Source organism: Arachis stenosperma, chromosome 4 (assembly GCF_014773155.1).
Source record: "Arachis stenosperma cultivar V10309 chromosome 4, arast.V10309.gnm1.PFL2, whole genome shotgun sequence".
Lineage (NCBI taxonomy): Eukaryota > Viridiplantae > Streptophyta > Magnoliopsida > Fabales > Fabaceae > Arachis > Arachis stenosperma.
In genome coordinates this window covers 30,725,548-30,746,566 of record NC_080380.1, presented here as the reverse complement: position 1 = coordinate 30,746,566, position 21,019 = coordinate 30,725,548, and positions in this window count along the sequence as shown.

The window sequence follows — 21,019 nt, the reverse complement described above, 5'->3', positions numbered from 1 at the left end:
GTTTTTTGTACAAATAATTGACTGCATATTAACCAATCAATGTAGAAATATTTTCAATCTCATCTGTATCTTCTTCTATAATGGAAAGTAATTTTAATTCTTCATGTCGTTCTTTTTTATACTTTTCAAACAAATACTCCAACTTCATTTCAAATTAATGGCCAAAAATTAAGTCTTACATAGAATATAAATAAATTCTTATGAACATAACAATACTAAGCTAAGAAATAAAATGTATATAATAAGAACAATAATTAAGTACCACAAGCAATATATTATAAAATGATACATAAGCAACACACAAATTTTTCTATTGTCTTATCCTAGTATAACAAAAAATTCATGGCCAAATTAAAATGGAGTACAATAATAACTTAATTAATTTTGCATAAAAGTCACCAAACAAAAATTAGTTTTGCATGAATGGTAGTAGATTATATGCTGCATATAATCTTTACTTATATCCTTTTAAAGATATAAATATTTCTCTAGCAGGTTTAAACATCATTAGTTGACAATAACTATGAAAATCGGGATCACTAGTGACCATTTTCATCTTTTGAATATTATCCATTACTTCTCCAGTAGATACACTGGGTACTAAAAATGTGGACACAATAGTTGAGCGTGATTCAGATGCAGAAGCAATTCTACTTATTGCATCTGCAATTTGCTTTGAGGCAGGGACTTTAAAGTTTTTCTTCTTTTTTGTTGTTTCACAAACTACATCTCTCTTTATTTTTTTCATACTCTTGGCTATTATTTTTCTTGAGAAGAACTAAGATTTATGTGTTGAAATTCAATACTAACTCCCACATTAGCACCTATACCTTATTCACTATCTCTAGACCTTCTTCTATATCAACATGACATTCCTTAAAGTATGGTTGATATCCATCACCATCTTCTTCTATGTCACTAGGTAACATCCCAGATAAGAGAGTTTAAGCAAATTTTTCATCAGCCATAACATCTTTAAATGATGTAGTTAACTCATCTTTAAAAGGAAGTCATTTATTTCTGAATTTTTCATATAAAGGATTTCCTGCATTTTGATAACAACTAATCAACACAAGACTCATTACCAAAATTAATCTTAAAATTTTTGCTTTAATAATAAGTTAGTACGTACTAATTGTTTTCTCTCCCACAATTCATTTGGTGGTTTAGTATAATTCTATCCTAATCCCGTTTTTTTGCCAACAAACTTGTACCATATTGACCATTCTTTTTTAAGATTATCCCACTTATTTTTTAATTGAATTTTATCATATTGTTTTCTATTTTTTTAATTAAATTGAGTGGTTCTATTACGTTGCTGCTGTTTAGCAACTTTATCCAAGCATGCTTGGATAAATTGTTTACTGGTCTTCATATGCCATGATGTTTTTGCCTTTTGAAATTCATCGTTACTCATTATTCTATTACCAAAGAAAATATAAATTATATATATAAATATTTAATCAAATATGTTACATTTTTTTTAAAATTTTAAGTAATAACTTGAGAATATTAATTTAATATTCTTTTTATACCATACTTTTACTCTAATATTCTCAATAATTTTATTTTTATAAGATTTTTATAGAATCCAATATTATGATTTTATTTAATTTGTTTTTTTTAACTGGGATCAACTAATTTATATTATAAAAAAATTACAATAAAACATAGTATATGAGAATTACAATTATAAATTTTACATAGCCAAATTAAAAAAAAAAATTTCAACCAAAACAAAAATAAAATATAATAAAAAATAAAAAGAACTCATGTAAATAAAAAACGATAAAAATTCTATAAAACCAACGATAGATATTATATGAATAAAAGAAATACAATAAAAAAAAAATTCATATGAATTATATCAAATAAGAAAAATAAAACTTCATATAAGATATAAATACAGTGCATAAAATAGAGAAAAAATAGAATTCATATGAATAAGAAATAATAAGAGTATCATAAAAAAATTAATAACATACTTGAGAGATTAGAACATTAAAAAAAATAATATAAAAAAGGTCAATAATAAAAATAAGTAAAAAATAAAAATAAACAAAGCCAAATAAAAATAAAAAATGAACAATATAAAAATGAACATAAAGAACGATAAAAAAAATGAACAATATAAAAATGAATATAAAGAACATTATAAATGTTCTATAATTTTTTTAGTGCCATTCGTACTTTTTAATTTAGTATCATTTTGGACTATAAATTTTTATTATTTATGATTTTATTGTTATTTATAATTAATTTTTTATTTAATTTGTCATTTTTGTTTGGATTATAATTCACATTATAGAAAATTTTGAGAACAAATATAGCATATAATAATTACAACTACAAATTTTATGAAGTTGAATAAAAAATAAAAAAATTTCATACAAAACAAAAACAAAGTACAGTATAAAATAGAAAAGAATACTCATACAAATAAAAAATAATAAAAATTTTATAAAGCCAACAACATATATTATATGAACAAAAAAATTACAATAAGAAGTAAATAAAATTTATATGAATGAAATCAAATAAAAAAATAAAAATTTTATACGCAACATAAATATAGTACAATAAAATATAAAAAAGAATTTATATAAACAAAAAATAATAAAAATATCATTAAATTAATAAAAATAAAAATTTATATCAACAATATTTGTCATATGAATAAAAAATATAACAAAAATAAATACAAAATCATATGAACAAAACCAAATAAAAATAAAAAAAAACTTCATAAAAAATATACATATAAAAATAGTATAGTAAATGATAAAAAAACTCATATGAATTAGAAAGTATTATGATTTGAATATTTGGTATCTTTTAAATATTTGAATTTCTAATGTCATGATTGTTCATTATATTTACATTACTTTAGGTTTGTATACGTGCTTGCATCCCATACTGCTAAAGTTCTTAGTGATGCTTTAGTGAATTCCTTGTATGATTGGAACATAGATAGAAAATTGTTAACTTTAACAGTTGATAATTATAGTACAAATGATGCCATGATTCATCTTGTGTTTGATAAGATTTCACCATCTAACTTTATTAAGAGAAGGAGAATTTTTTCGCATAGATTGTTGTGCTCACATTGTTAATTTGATTGTGAAAGATGGTATGAATGCAATATATAATTCTATTGAAAAAATCAAAGAGAGTGTTTCTTTTTGGGTTGCAACACAGAAGAGGAAAAAAATTTGAAGAGACTTATAGGCAATTGAATATTAATTATAGGAGAAAGCTTGCACTTGATTGTAGAACTAAATGAAATTCAATTTATCTAATGCTTGCTTTTGTATTGCCATATAGAGATATATTTGAGCGTTTAAGACACTGTGAATCTTTGTATAAAGTTGTACCATCTGATGATGAATGAAAAATGGCAAATAAATTTGTTAATGAATTAGAAGTCTTTTATAGTGTGATTGAATTATTTTTTGGCACTTTATATCTAACTACAAATTTATATTTTTTCAAGATGTGTGAAATGAGATTGACATTGAATGAGTGGATGCTAAGTCCCAATGACTTGATTCATAAAATGACAATAAATATGATTAATAAGTTTAAAAAGTATTAGGATTAAATTAATAAAGTCATGGCTGTGGGAGTTATCTTAGATCTTAGAAATAAGATGAAGTTGTTGAAGTTTTTTTCTTAAAATATATGGATGTCAAAGCGAGAATTATCTGAGAAAGGTCTAGAAAATGATGGAAGAATTAGTATGTGAATATCAACTTAAGGTTAGGGTTAAAAGAAGAGCTCTAAATAATAATATCTTAGCTTCTACTTTAAATGTTGGACATGATGAAAGATCTTCAAAGACAAAATTCAGTTCTATCTACTTGCAATTTGTGGAAGATACATGTGAAGACTATGCTGTAAAAACCGAGTTAAATTTCTATTTGGAAGAGAGTGTTATGGTAGATAAAAAAATTTGAAAAATTTTGACATTTTGACCTATTAAAAAATATTGGAGTGAAATATCCAACTTTATAAAAGATTACAAGAGATTTTTTAGCCATTCTCATTTTTACTGTTGCCTTAGAATCTGCTTTTATACCGGTGGTCGAGTTATACATCCACATTGCAATAAATTGCGATGTGAAATTGTTGATGCGTTAATTTAAACTCAACATTCGATACACTCTTCAGGTGAAAATACTAATAAATCAAGTTTTATTTGATATTAAAGTTTAATTTTATGTTAAATTTAACTCTCATGAATTGTTGATTGATATAATATAGGTAAATTAGGGTCAAAAATTTCAATTCTTTGGGACTATAAGATGGATATGGAAATTTAGAAATTTAGGTAATTATTTTTTTATTATGTAAATTTTTATTTAATATATGGTATTCTTGTTTATGATGTATGTTAACGTATTCATATTTATGTTCTTTTAGTATAGAACATAAAGTTATTTGTTGGAAGTTGTATTCTCACCATAAAAAAATATTTGATATTGAAGACTTTATTTTATGATTTTTTTTTAAATAAAAATTATATTTTAAGATTTTGTTTTTTATGGACTATGATTTGTTATTTTATATTTCTGGACTTGTAAGTTATAATCTTGGATAAGATATGTTTATGTGTTGTAATAATGTTTTGTGCTTTTTTTTCACTATAATTTTCATATAAATATTTAATATAAGGAGATGGAGAATGAAATTCCACAAAAAATATGGGAACGCAAAGAATAGGAATGAAGACAATTATTGCCTTATGGCAGAAATTGAAATGGAGACAGAGACAAAAACAAAATTTAGAGGATAAAAACGAAAAGTAGGGAGGCATCCTCTGCCTCCATTTCATCCAATTGACATTCCTACTCAATATCCAAGCTAGCTTTTCAAACCATATTATTAATCAAGAAGATAAGAGAAAAGAATGGCCGTGATGGTTTAGTTTTATTATCGAGGAATATGAGGAAAAAGATAGATGTAAATTAAAATATAAATTTCAATTTAGACTATATGGTTAAAATTAAAATGACATAACAATTAAATTGATTTTTCACTTTTTCAAGTGATGATAGAATTAGTAATTCAATTTTTAGATTAATTAAAGAGTTTAATTTTGATGTAATGATAGTATAATTATACAGTCGTACAATCACACTTATTTTTTTGGATAACTATTTATGCTGTTAATATGAAAAGTGATTATTTTTATTAATGTAACATTATGCAATTAGATATATGTATAACATTATTTTATACTAAAAATACATCAAAATTAAATTTTTAATTAAATTAGTATCTTAATTTTAAACTATCAATTAAATTAGTCTTTTAATTTAACTAGTTAATGACTTCGATGAAAAGTTGATTTAGATCGTTAAATGACACGTGATATGTAAAATTGACACGACACGAAAAATATTTTAATCAATTCATCATTCACCAATTTGATTATTATATTTAGTTAATAATTAGTATTTTTATCCGTAATAACGTTAGAGAATATAAATCTTTTAAAATTATGTCGATTTTATCATGACATTATAGATTATGACATAAAAAATTTTTAAAATCAAATTACTTTTACAAAAAGATCGTAGGAGACAAAAATTTCATCTGTTAATTAAGAAGGCTTAAGTCTCTGTAGATAAAAAAGTTAAATAATAAAATTTTTAGTTATTATTTTTATGTGAAAGAATTTAATTTTTTACTAATAATTAATTTTAACATTCATGATCTAAAATTTAAAAGAATTTAATGTGTATACTTTTACATTTGATTAGGTGTTAAGTCTATTGTATAAATAGAAATAATTAATTGTTATGCTTGATATTTAAAAATAATATTTTTTTCTTTCCATGTATATAATAATATAATTAGATATTAAAATAAAAAAATTTATATTGATAGTTATATAATTAACTCAAAATTAATTTTTTTAAATAATTGAATCTTGATTCTAACTTTTAATCACAACATTAGTATTTTCTCCAAATTATATGTAATAAATATTTGAAGGGAGAGAAGTGAAAATATAGATTAGAAAGATAAGTAGAAAAAATACTTTACAACCATAAATTTATGTTAATAAATTTAAATATTATTATGTTAGAGTAACTCATAAGTCATTATTGAAAGAACCAATTTTAATTTTTTTTATTAGAACTAGTGTATGTCTTCATATTCTGTACAATATAATATAGAAAAATATATAAAAAATTTATTAAAAAATTAAACGAAAAGTATATATAGTAATTATTATTATAAATATTTTATAAAACTATAATTAAAAACAAATTTTAACAATAAGTATCAGGAATTTAAATCCCGCATTGTGCATGTAACAATTCATTAGTTAATAACAGATCCTTAATAATGGAGTTTCAATCTATAGTGGATTAGTTATTGACCTACAGAGTTGGAAAATACTGTGAAAATAGTATTTGTCTTTAAAGCAGTACAATTTCTCATTGATAGCAATACTTATAGAGATTTATTTTTGTTAAAATTTATTTAAAACAGTTTTATTTATTGGTATCATATTCATTCTTGAAGTCAAAACAATATGATTAATGTTGTTACCTGTTAAAACTTCACATTTTATGACATGATTTATAAGTTTTTAAACTTATAGATTTATGCTATTATCAAAGCTATTAGATTGATTAATATTCATTGGTAACATTACCAAAATACCAGTTTATACTATATATATATATATATATATATATATATATATATATATATATAAATAAAGGGAAATTCACCAAAATAAAATATTTGAGTTCCAATATTATCAAAATACAACTTTTCAATCATTAATACAAAAATATAATTTTTCCTAATTCTATATAATCTGTGGGAGGGATTTGACGGATTCTGAGTGTACATAAACCTTGGTAGGGGTTCCACACTTTATGTTGAAAATGCCAATGCATAGAAACCGTGGTAGGGTTCCATGGTTTCTGTTTGAATATGCAAGGAGCATAAACCGTGGAAGAGGTCCAGCGGTTTATGCTCTATTATAAATACGTAGAAGGGGTGCAGCGGATTATTCATTCCAATACACTTCCAACCTTAGTGAGAGAAAGTAGCGTTTCTAAAGAGAGGAGGAGTAGAAAAAATTGAGTGTTGGAAAATTTTTTTGGACTGGGATCATGGCAGATGAACGCAGTCTTTACCGTTTAAACGGTGTTGCGCACGTAGCCGGCAGCATCAACAAAGAGGTAAGCCCGCTATCTATTATTTGTTGTATTTTATTTAACAGAGAATTGTAGGTTACATATTAGGGTTATTTAGGATTAGGATATGTTAATTAGGATTAGGATTTTGAAATTAGGAGATAGGTCCAAATGTTTAAGTAAAGTATTGTTCCTCTCGTAATTAAGACATAGGGTTGAAACTCAAATTTGATGTTTTCTAAGCGTTCATGTTTGAAAACAAAGTTTTGAAATTTGAACTTTTAAACATGTAGGTTTAAAAGGTAGATTATGTAAGTTAAACCTCGTGGTTATATTTGCACTCTTAAATTTAAAAATTATAAGTGTTTTTTTAGCTTTGTTGAACGTAAGATTTAGATTATATCATGTTATGTTTAGTACTTGCTTATGTTGAATTAAAGATTTATGTCTTATATTATAGCCTTATTAATTTGAACGTATAATGGTTGTTAGTGATGCAATCTCACTTGGTTTTTGGTTTATAATCTCACTTGTTACAGCCTAGTAGGTGTATAACTAGTGTCCGGAGGCAACAGAACATGCCTATGCATGACAGGATCATACCGTATTTGGAGAGGGCAGGTTTGTACCACCTGGCGAGGCTCAACATGAGGTGGTTTTGGTTGGATGAACCCCTCGCCAGCGCATTCATTGAGAGGTGGCGTCTTGAGACGCACACCTTTCACATGCCATTCGGGGAGTGCACCATCACGCTGTAGGATGTCGCATACCAACTGGGGTTGTCCGTGGATGGTTTACCTATATCCGGGTGTCTGACAGATTTTGAGAAGTTGATGGAGGATGGCCGACCCGCTTGGGAGTGGTTTCAGGAACTCTTTGGCGAGCTTCCCCCACTGAATAAGGTGAAGCAGTTTACGGTTCACTTCAACTGGTTTCATGAGAGATTCAGGGTGCTGCCGCAGGATGTCACTGAGGATACTATACGGATATATGCACGGGCATATATTATGATGCTATTATCCACTCAGTTGTTCAGTGATAAGAGTGAAAATCGGGTTCATATTCGGTGGTTGCTTTTTGTGGCGAGACTTGATGACATGGGCAGTTATAGTTAGGCTTCGGTAGCCTTAGCCTAGCTATATCAATGTATGTGTCGGGTTGTGAACAGGAATGTGACGAACTTGGCCGGCCCGCTCCAGTTACTGCAATCATGGATCTTCTGGCGGTTTCCTAGTCTCAGACCACGTGGATTCGATGATTTTTCTTTTCCATTGGCTTCCAGGTATCGATACTCAAGAAAATTACAAATTCAGTTTTCATTTTTTAGGTTAAAGTAATAAAAGTATTTATTATCAGTTTATTTGTTTGTTTAACCACATCTTCGTTCAAGTGGGCCACGTATTTACCGACATCCGACCGGAGGGAGGAGCGAGTCATCCAGTGTGGCTTCTGTTGGACCGCTTAGGTGATCGAGATGTAAGTTTTGTGTTTGTTGTTACCAATTTTACTTCTTTTTTGGTATTTGATAAGTATTTAACATAGTAATTGATCATGCTTTAAACATCAGTAGATTGTCTTGGAGCCTTATGCTGCACTAGAGGTGCTGGCCGTTATTCATCTAGAGATTCTAGCCGAGGAGCATAGTCGATTATGGCGTGCATGTACTAGTCTGATTTACTTCGCCATCATTGAGTTGCACCAGGTGTATAGGGTGTTGCCATAGCTCGGTGGCGTTCAGCACGTGCCTGATACGACATCAAATATTGACTGGCTCTATGCCAAGGATGGTAGGGGTGGTGATAGGTGGTTTCCATCATACTATCAGGTGTGGCATCTAAGTTGGCAGAATAGGGTAGACGCTTGACGAATGAAAAATTGTGTGGTATAGAATTTCACTAATGAAATCTCATTGCAAGTATAGTTTCTAAACCAACAATAATCCTTTCATACAAAAATTTGTTTGTCACAAGTAACAAACCCCTAATAATCCTAATAACTGAAGTATTTAAACCTCGGGTCGTCTCTCAAAGGAATTACAGAGTAGTATTCTTGTTATTGGTTATGAGTTGTATATTTTGGGGTTTTGGATAAGAGACAGGAAAAGTAAATGACAATGAAATTCAAATAATAAAGCGGTCTTGGCAAGGTTTAGTGGTCAAAGATCTCTATCCTTATCACTAACCACAGCATGAGAATTGGCAAGGATCAATCCCATTAAATCATCCTCTAACTAGTAGTAAAGGAAAGTCAAATGAGCTATATCAATCCAAGTTCACAAGTCTTAACTCTCCACTAATTCAATTAGTGAGAACTAGAGTTAATGGCTCCCAATCATCAATTACTTGGACATTAGTAACTCAAGAGTTCCTAAGTTACCATCCCAAGTCAAGAGCATAAAATTCTACTCTAACATCCTTCCAAGCATTTTATCAAGCACTTGAAAGACATAAAAGAAAAGCATAATAAAATTGTAATAAAAGTAAATCTACACTACTCAATTGCAAGGAAATTAATAACAACAATTCAATTAAGCAATAAAGAAAATCAAAACATGAATTGCATTAGAAGGAAAATAGGAGAAACAAAAGTGCATCAACATAAAAGTAGAGAATTACAAGAATTAAATGCTAGACTAGAGAGAGGAGATATAGAAGAACAAGAATTACAAAAGGAAAAGTAAATCAAAGCCTGAGATTAACCTAGATCTAAGAATTCCTAATTTACCTCTAACCTAATTCTAGAGAGAAAGGAGAGCTTCTCTTTCAAGAAACTAACTCTAACTAAAACTAAAGTAAACTAAAACTAATGTGTATAATTGTGTTGATTCCCCTTTAATCCTTGGGTTAAATAGCATCAGAAATGAGTTGGATTTGGGCTTGGGAAGTCCAGAATTTGCCCCCAGCGTTTTGCCTTTAAGTGAGTCTCGTGCGAGCATCGACGCGTACACGCCGTGTACGTGTACGCATTGCTTGGCATTTTCCTATCCACGCATACGTGCCATGTACGCGTACGCATCGCCATGCGACTCCACAATCCATGCCTGCGCGTCTGCTGCGCGTGTGCGTCAATGAATGCATCCCAAATCCTTGTTTCTTCATGAGTTCTCCATTTGCATGCTTTTCCTCTTCACCCCTTTGATTCATTCCTAACCTTTTCAACCTGAATTCACTAACAAACATATGAAGTCATCTAGTGGAATCAAAGGTGAATCAAAATTAACAATTAAGGCCTAAAAAGCATGTTTTCACACTTAAGCACAAATTAGGAGACAATCATGAAACCATGCTATTTCCTTGGATAAATGTGAGAGAAAGGTGATAAAATCTCCTAAATTAAGCACAAGATAAACCCTAAAAATAGGGTTTATCAACCTCCCCACACTTAAACCATAGCATGTCCTCATGCTAAAATCAAGAAAGAAATAAAGGGTATCAACATTTATTCAATACAAACTAGTTACCTAGATGCAATCTACCTATATGCAACTATCTATATGGATGCAATTGTTTGGTCAAAATAAATCAATTCCCAAAGAAACATATATAAGCACAAGGGCTAAAGTAATAGCACTCAAATCAAATCCACATTTGAATTGAATTATTAAATATTTTTACAAACTTGCAAGAAAAGTAATAATCATAGGTGGAGACATGTAATTGAGCAATCGAACCGTCACTGGATGTGTTTACACTCTATTCGCTCTAGTGTTTAGGGTCGATTTTCTCAATTCTCCCCTAATCATGCTTTCCAAGATTTGTTTTTCATCTAACAATCAACAATTATTTTATGCATGCATACAAGTATCATGAGGTCTTTCTCATAGGTTGTAATGGGGCCAGGGTCAAGGTAAGGTCATATATGGTTAAGTGGACTAGAATTTGAATTTTTGATTAACCTAGCTTCCCACCTAACCTATGACAACCTATACAATTAAGTACTAACCTAACTACCCATTCTTCACTTTTTCACATACTCATGCATTTTCTTTTTATTTCACAACACCTATGCATTGATCTTTATTGAGCTTTACTTTGGGGCATTTGTCCCTTTTTATTGCTTTTCTTTTTTTTCTTTCTTTTCTTTTTCTATATTTTTTTCCTTTTTTTTCTTTTTTTTCTTTTCCATACATATTTCTTTTTCTTTTATTTTTCTCATTTTTCTTTTTTTCAACTACTATATACAAGAGCATCAATGCATATGGTTTTACATTTAATTAACACATGAGCATGTACCCAATTCCCAAAATTTTCAACAAAAATAAAAAACACACCCCTTTTATCCCAACCAATGTCCCAAGTTTCCCCACACTTGAATGATACTCACACATACTAACCTAAGCTAATCAAAGATCCAAATTAAGGACTTTTATTATTTTTCGCTTTAAGGCTTGTAATGTGCTAAAATTAAGAACAAGTGGGTTAAGCGGAGGCTCAAAGTTGGCTAACAATGGAAGATAAAAGGTAGGCTATTTAGGTAAGTGAGCTAATGAAATGATGACCTCAATCATATAAATGCATGAATACAAGGAATAATGGACATATAGACTCAAACAAATCAAAGATCACAATCATAGAAAGAGAATAATGCACACAAGAAGGAAAATAAGTAGTTATAAGATGTAACTACACCATTAGGCTCAAAACTCACAAGGTTGTGTGTTCTTAGCTCAAAAACATGATCCACAATATATATAATTCAAGCAAGTTCTATGAAAAGTTTCCACTCAAATCAATTGGGATGTCAATGCCCTATTAAGAATATTTTTCTTGGAGAATTTCATTATTTTAACTAAGCTTATTATGTATATATATATATATATATATATATATATATATATATATGCAACTAAAATTCCTAAAAAGGCCTAAAATGAAATGCAAAAGTGTTGGGATTAGAAACTTGTCACCCAAAAAATGCCGAACGGTCGGACGACTTTCCCACACTTAAAAGTTTGTACCGTCTTCGGTGCATTCTAAGATGAGCAAGGGAGGGTACGGCGACTTTCCGAGTTGCTACCTTCAGCTGGTAGGTCAACCGGTTGCTGCATGTTCTTTCTTCTGCTTCTGCTGTTGCTTATGGTGCATTAGTCATGAAAAATAGAAAATAACATCGTAAGATGAGGAAATACAAAAGCGAGGAAGCATACATTGTTGGAACGAGGTTAGAATCATTAGAATGGAGTGAGTGAATTTGTGTGACATTAATGAAAAATAGGTGTGTGGGTCCTAAATTGCGCGTGGTTTAGAACGCACGCACATTAGCATAACGAGCTTAGTCACAATTTACACAAGAGAGGTATGCCCTTCACTCATTCTAGTGTACTTGAAATACTTTAAACTTGTTGGTTAAGACAACCAAACAAGCAATAAAGAAGCATGAAAGCATTCAAGCAAAAGATGGCATGCGGATGCATATGATCAAGAAACACAATGCATTAAGATAAATGCAAAACATCCAATATCAAGAAATTGCCTAATCAAATAAAGGAGTTTAAATCACATGGTAGCCAATTCATGCAATTCAAAAACATATAAGAAGCTTGAGGGAAATTTTTCATGTACTCGGTGTTCACAAAATTAAGCATGAGGAACTCAAAACCAAGTAGCAATATACAACCTCAATCAAGAATCCAATGATGCATACTAACATGATGTTAAGATAACATCCTCTTTAGTACTCAGCAGCAATTAATGGTAAACAAGATTAACAATCCAACACATACAAAGGAAAACAAAAATAAAATGACAACTTAAATAATTAAACAACTAAAAGAAATGGTTATAGATGGTGTTTGGTAGTGTTGGATGATGGTTGAAGAAGGGAAAGGAAAGAGAAGAGGAGATAAGAAGGAAAGAGAGAGAAAGAGGAGAAGAAAAGAAGGTGGATGGAATAAGGTGATCCACGCGTACGCGTCTTCTACGCGTGCGCGTGGATGGGGTGAAATGGGTTTGACGCATACGCGTAAGTCACGCGTACGCGTGGGTGGCGTCCGAGAGGATCGACGCGTACGCGTAAGGCACGCGTACGCGTGAGTTCGGTTGCGCTAGAGGCATAATGTTTGCACGATGTAGGCACAACTCTTGGGTTAATGTATGGAGGAATGAAACTTCTACATCCACGTGTACGGATAGGTTACGCGTGCGCGTGGATTGGCCAAAAAGCTTGGAGCACGCGTATGCGTGGGTTGGTGCTCTGTTTTTCAAAAAAATTTCAAGTTCTTGCACCAGGCCAAGTATTCCATGCCTCCAAACAGCTATCAAAACACCATAAAACCTTATTCAACATGCTAAATGGTGCACGAAATTGCAATCACACTTTTGCAATCCGCACAACTAACCAGCAAGTGCACTGGGTCATCCAAGTAATACCTTACGTGAGTAAGGGTCGAATCCCATGGAGATTGTTGGCTTGAAGCAAGCTATGGTTATCTTATTAATCTTAGTCAGGATACCAATTATAGTTATCAATTGACTTGCAAATAAACAAGAGAGCATGGATTAAATAATACTTATTATGCAGTAATGGAGAATATGTTGGAGTTTTGGAGATGCTTTGTCTTCTGAAGTCCTGCAACATAATGCTTTCTCACTTTCATACATGCAAGGCTCCTTCCATTGCAAGCTGTATGTAGGGTGTCACCGTTGTCAATGGCTACTTCCCATCCTCTCAGTGAAAATGGTCCAAATGCTCTGTCACAGCACGACTAATCATCTGTCGGTTCTCGATCATGTCGGAATAGGATCCATTGATCCTTTTGCGTCTGTCACTACGCCCAACACTCGCGAGTTTAAAGCTCGTCACAGTCATCCAATCCTTGAATCCTACTCAGAATACCACAGGCAAGGTTTAGACCTTCCGAATTCTCAAAGATTCTGCCAATGGATTCTAGCTTATACCACCAAGATTCTGATTAAGGAATCTAAGAGATACTCATTCAATCTAATGTAGAACGGAGGTGGTTGTCAGGCACACGTTCATGGGTTGAGAATGGTGATGAGTGTCACGGATCATCACCTTCTTCATATTGAAGCGCGAATGAACATCTTAGATAGGAACAAGCGTGTTTGAATAGAAAACAGAAATTATTGCATTAATTCATCGAGACGCTGCAGAGCTCCTCACCCCCAACAATGGAGGTTAGAGACTCATTCCGTCACAAAGTATAAAGTTCAGATCTAAAAATGTCATGAGATGCAAAATAAGTCTCTAAAAGTTGTTTAAATACTGAACTGGTAACCTAGGTTTACAGAAAATGAGTAAACTAAGATAGATGGTGCAAAAATCCACTTTTGGGGCCCACTTGGTGTGTGCTGGGGCGGAGACCTGAGCTTCTCACGTGTCTGGACTATTTTTGGAGTTAAATGCCAGGTTGTAACCTGTTTCTGGCGTTTAACTCTAACTTGCAACCTGTTTCTGGCGCTGGACGCCAGAATGCAATATGAAACTGGCATTAGACGCCAATTTACGTCATTTATATTCGTGCAAAGTATGAACTATTATATATTGCTGTAAAGCCCTGGATGTCTACTTTCCAACCCAATTGAGAGCGTGCCAATTGGACTCCTGTAGCTTTAAAAAATTGATTCCGAGTGCAGAGAGGTCAGAATCCAACAGCATCAGCAGTCCTTTTTTAGCCTAAATCAGATTTTTGCTCAGCTCCCTCAATTTCAGCCAGAAAATATCTGAAATCACAGAAAAATACAAAAGCTCATAGTAAAGTCCAGAAATATGAATTTTGCCTAAAAACTAATAAAAATATACTAAAAACTAAATAAAACATACTAAAAACTATATGAAATTACCCCCAAAAAGCGTATAAAATATCCGCTCATCACAACACCAAACTTAAACTGTTGCTTGTCCCCAAGCAACTAGATAAATAAAATAGGATAAAAAGAAATCAAGAAGCAATAGTATCTCAGAGTTTTAAATGAAGCTCAGATTCTAATTAGATGAGCGGGACTAGTAGCTTTTTGCTTCCAAACAGTTTTGGTATCTCACTTTATCCTTTGAAATTTAGAATGATTGGCATCCATAGAAACTCAGAATTCAGATAGTATTATTGATTCTCCTAGTTTAGTATGTTGATTCTTGAACATAGCTACTTTATGAGTCTTGGCCGTGGCCCTAAGCACTTTGTTTTCCAGTATTACCACCGGATACATAAATACCACAGACACATAATTGGGTGAACCTTTTCAGATTGTAACTTAGCTTTGCTCAAGTCCCCAATTAGAGGTGTCCAGAGTTCTTAAGCACACTCTTTTGCTTTGGATCACGACTTTAACCACTCAGTCTCAAGCTTTTCACTTGGACTTGCATGCCACAAGCACATGGTTAGGGACAGCTTGATCTAGCTGCTTAGGCCTGGATTTACTTCCTTGGGCCCTCCTATCCATTGATGCTCAAAGCCTTGGATCCTTTTCACCTTTGCCTTTTGGTTTAAAGGGCTATTGGCTTTTTCTACCTCTTTTGCTTTTTTTTTTCACTGCTTTTTCTTCATCCAAGAATCAATTTCATAATTTTTCAGATCAGCAATAATATTTCTCTTGTTCATCATTCTTTCAGGAGCCAACAATTTTAACATTCATAAAATTCAATATAAAAAATATACATTGTTCAAGCATTCATTCAGAAGACAAAAAGTGTTGCCACCACATATAAATAATTAGAATTTTCCTTATTAAGAACTCGAAAAAAATATTGCCTTTTTATTCTAAAAATCTACTATTTTATTCATGTTTGATGATGATGAGAAAAATAAATTATAGCTTAATTGGAGATAAAATCAAAATAGAGATACTAATTACTACTACTAATATATAACTTCTAAGGTAAATTTCTAATAAGAACAATTATCACAGAATTAAGGCTAAGATTAGGACTCAACAACCTTTATTTTGGGAAATAGATGTTCCTCTAGTCTGTGGGGTGCTTGGTCCTTCAAGAGATAGCTTTTGACACTTCAGTTCCTTTAAGTCACGCCTTTGCTCTTCTTGTTCCCCAAGCAGTTTGCAAAGCATGCTTTTTTGATTATTCTGTTCTTCTTTTATTTGGTCCATAGCTTCTTGCAACTTGGCAACAGATGCTTCAAGATGCTCTCAGTATTCAATTTGAGGGATCTCCGGGAGGAATTCCTGTGCTCTCCTCTTGATGGGGTCGTCCTGCACTTGTTGTCTTTCCATTGATATTTTGGTGATTGGTTGCTCAACTGAGATATACTCAGTTACTCCCATCTTCACCACAGCATCTTTACATAGCATAGAGATTAAGCTTGGATAAGCCAATTTGGCATCTTTGGAGTTCTTGTTTGCTATTATGTAAAGTTCACACGAAATCAGCTGATGAACTTCCACTTCTTTTCCCAACATAATGCAATGGATCATTACTGTTCTTTTAATGGTGACTTCATAGCGGTTGCTAGTGGGCAGTATAGAACGCCCAATGAAGTCCAGCCAGCCTCTGGCGACTGGTTTGAGATCTTCTCTCTTGAGTTGATTTGGGACGCCCTTGGTGCTGGTTGTCCACTTGGTTCCAGGGAGGCATATGTCCTCTAGAATCTTGTCCAAACCCTTATTTGTTCTCATCATTCTCCTATTGAAGGAGTCTGGATCATCTTTCAGCTGAGAAAACTTAAAGATCTCCCTGATTTTGTCAAGGTGGATGTGAACAATCTTTCCTCTGACCAAGGTCCGTAGTCATAGAAGGTCGTTCCAGATATTCTCCGCCTGTCTGTTTGCCATAGATTAGCATAGAATTCCTGAACCATGTTTCTTCCCACCTTTGTTTCAGGATTAGCTAGGATTTTCCAGCTCCTGTTTCGAATTTGCTGTTGGATCTCCGGATATTCATCTTCTTTCAGATCGAATTTGACTTCCGGGATCACTGATCTTAGACCCATTATTTTGTGGTAATGGTCTGAATGTTCTTTGGTTAAGAACTTCTCTTGATTACAAAGTGGTTTTGGAATATTCTATTTCTTGCCTCTTGGAGTGGTTTGCTTTCCCTTAGGAGCCATGATCTTAGTGGATATGGCTTAGTGATCACGGATAAACACACCAAACTTAGAGGTTTGCTTGTCCTCAAGCAAAAGAAAGGAAAGGAGAGGGATAGAAGGAGAGCTAATTTTGAATTTTGAATGAGAGGAAGGAGGCCGAATGTGGATTTAAAGGGAGGGGTGGGTTTTCGAAAATTTTGAAAAAAAAGATAAGATAGAAGATATGATTTGTAAAAGATAAGTATGATAGGAAAAAGATATAATTTAAAATTAAAAAGTTATGAAAGATATTTGAAAAAGATAAATCTGAATTTTGAAAAGAAAATATGATGAGTTTGAAAAGATTTGAAAAGAATTTAAAAGATTTGAAAAGAAATTGAAGAGGATTAAAAAAAATTTTGTGTTATGAATTAAGATACATTTGATATCTTTGAAAAGGGATTTTAGAAATTAGGATTAAAAATTTTTGGAATTGAAGTTTGAAAGGTGGGAGTTTGTAACATGTTTATGCAAGAAATCATGAATTGAAACGTGAAAAATGAAAAAAATTCGAGTTGAAAACGAATTCACCTCCTCCCCACAATCCTGGCGTTAAACGCCCAAACACTGCATGTTTTGGACGTTTAACGCCCATTTGTAGCTTCTCCTGGGCGTTTAACGCCCAGCTGTTGCTTCTGGCTGGCGTTAAACGCCAGGAACGCCTTTGTCACTGGGCATTTTTCTGAACGCCCAGGACGCTATAAATCTGGCGTTAAACACCCAGAGAATGCTTCTTTCTGGCGTTTAACGCCCAGAAGGTGCTTCTTTTTGGCGTTTAACGCCTAGATGGCTATCTTTACTGGCGTTGAACGCCCAGTAGATGCTTCTTTTGGGCGTTCAACACCCAAAACAGCTCTTACTGGCTTTTTCGCACCAGTGAGCTTCTTTTTTGCTGTTTTATCCTCTGAATCCTTCTGTAACTCTGTGAACTCAAGCAATTGCTATTTTACCTTGAAGATAATTGACATAAACCTGTAAAAATCAATTAATTAACAATTAAGCTTTGTTAATGGCTGGGTTGCCTCCTAGCAAGCACTTCTTTATTGTCTTTAGCTGGACTATTACTGAGCTTTAATCAAGTCTCAGTTTTGAGCATTCTTGCTCAAAATTGCTTTTAAGATAATGTTTGACTCTCTGCCCATTAACAATGAAATTTTTGTTAGAATTATTATCCTAGAGCTCCACGTATCCATATGGTGACACACTTGTAATCACATATGGACCTCTCCACCGGAATTTCAATTTCCCGGGGAATAATCTGAGCCTAGAATTAAATAGCAGAACTTTCTGCCGTGGCTCAAAGACTCTGGATGACAGTTTCTTATCATGCCATCTTTTTTCTTTCTCTTTGTAAATTTTTTCATTTTCGAAAGTATTGAGTCTGAAGTCCTCTAGCTCATTTAGCTGGAGCAATCATTTTTCTCCAGCTAATTTGGCATCAAGGTTTAGGAATCTGGCTGCCCAGTAGGCCTTATGTTCCAGTTCCACTGGCAAGTGACAGGCTTTTCCATACACAAGCTGGTATGGAGAGGTCCCTATAGGAGTCTTGAATGCTGTTCTATATACCCACAGAGCATCATCCAAGCTTCTTGCCCAATCCCTTCTATTAATCACAGTCCATTCCAGGATTCTTTTAAGTTCTCTATTAGAGACTTCAGCTTGCCCATTTGTCTGTGGATGATATGGAGTGGCCACCCTGTGGCTAACTCCATATCGAACCAAAGCAGAGTAAAGCTGTTTATTGTAGAAATGAGTGCCCCCATCACTGATTAGTACTCTAGGGATACCAAATCTGCTGAAGATGTATTTCTGGAGGAATTTCAGCATTGTCTTAGTATCATTAGTGGGTGTTGCAATAGCTTCCACCCATTTGGATACATAATCCACTGCCACCAGAATATAAGTGTTTGAGTATGATGGTGGGAAAGGCTCCATGAAGTCAATACCCCATACATCAAACAACTCAATCTCCAAGATCTCTTGTTGAGGTATGGCATAACTGTGAGGCAGGTTGCCAGATCTTTGGCAACTGTCACAATTAAGTACAAACACTCGGGAGTCTTTATAGAGAGTAGGCTAATAGAAGCCACATTGGAGGACTCTTGTGGCTGTTCGCTCACTTCCAAAATGTCCTCCATACTGTGATCCATGGCAATGCCATAGGATCTTCTGTACTTCTTCTTTAAGCACGCATCAAAGGGATTACTCCGTCTTCACATCTCTTGAAGAGATATGGTTCATCCCAAAGATAGTACTTTGCATCTGTGATCAATTTCTTTGATTACTGCCTGCTATACTCTTTGGGTATGAATCTCACAGCCTTGTAGTTTACAATGTCTGCAAACCATGGCGCTTCCTGAATGGCAAAAAGTTGCTCATCCAGAAAGGTTTCAGAAATCTCAGTAAGAGGGAGGGACGTCCCTTCTACTGGTTCTATTCGAGACAGGTGATCTTCCACTTGGTTCTCTGTTCTTTTTCTGTCTCTTATTTCTATATCAAACTCTTGCAGAAGCAACACCCATCTGATGAGTCTGGGTTTCGAATCCTGCTTTGTGAGTAGATATTTAAGAGCAGCATGATCAGTGTACACAATCACTTTTGATCCTACTAAATAAGATCTGAACTTGTCAATGGCGTAAACCACTGCAAGTAACTCTTTTTCTGTGGTTGTGTATTTCTTCTGTGCGTCATTTAAAACACGACTGACATAGTAAATGACGTGCAAAAGCTTGTCATGCCTTTGTCCCAACACTGCACCAATGGCATGGTCACTGGCATCACACATCAGTTCAAATGGTAATGTCCAGTCTGGTACAGAGATGACTGGTGCTGTGACCAGCTTAGCTTTCAGAGTCTCAAACGCCTGGAGAGACTCCTTATCAAAGATAAATGGCGTGTCAGCAGCTAGCAGATTACTCAAGGGTTTGGCGATTTTTGAAAAATCTTTTATAAACCTCCTATAGAATCCTGCATGCCCCAGAAAGCTTCTGATTGCCTTAACATTGGCAGGTGGTGGTAATTTTTCAATTACCTCTACCTTAGCTTGATCCACCTCTATTCCCTTGTTCGAAATTTTGTGTCCAAGGACAATTCCTTCAGTCACCCTAAAGTGACATTTTTTCCAATTTAAAACCAGGTTAGTCTCTTGGCACCTCTTTAGAACAAGTGCTAGATGGTCAAGACAGGAGCTGAATGAGTCTCCAAATACTGAAAAGTCATCTATGAAGACTTCCAGAAATTTTTCCACCATATCAGAGAAAATAGAGAGCATGCACCTTTGAAAGGTTGCAGGTGCATTGCACAGAGCAAATGGCATCCTTCTGTATGCAAATACTCCGAATGGACATGTGAATGCTGTTTTCTCTTGATCCTGGGAATCTACTGCAATATGATTATAACCTGAATATCCATCCTGGAAGCAGTAGTATTCATGACCTGCTAGTCTTTCTAGCATCTGATCTATGAATGGTAAAGGAAAATGATCCTTTTTGGTAGCTGTATTGAGCCTTCTATAATCAATACACATACGCCACCCTGTAACTATACTTGTAGGAACCAGTTCATTTTTTTCATTATGAACCACTGTCATGCCACCCTTCTTAGGGACGACTTGGACAGGACTTACCCAGGGGCTATCAGAAATAGGATAAATAATCACAGCCTCTAGTAATTTAGTGACCTCCTTCATGGCTGGATTTAGCCACCTTTGTGGTTGAACCACTGGCTTAGCGTCACCCTCCAATAGGATCTTATGTATGCATCTGGCTGGGCTAATGCCCTTAAGATCACTGATGGACCACCCAAGAGCTGTCTTGTGTGT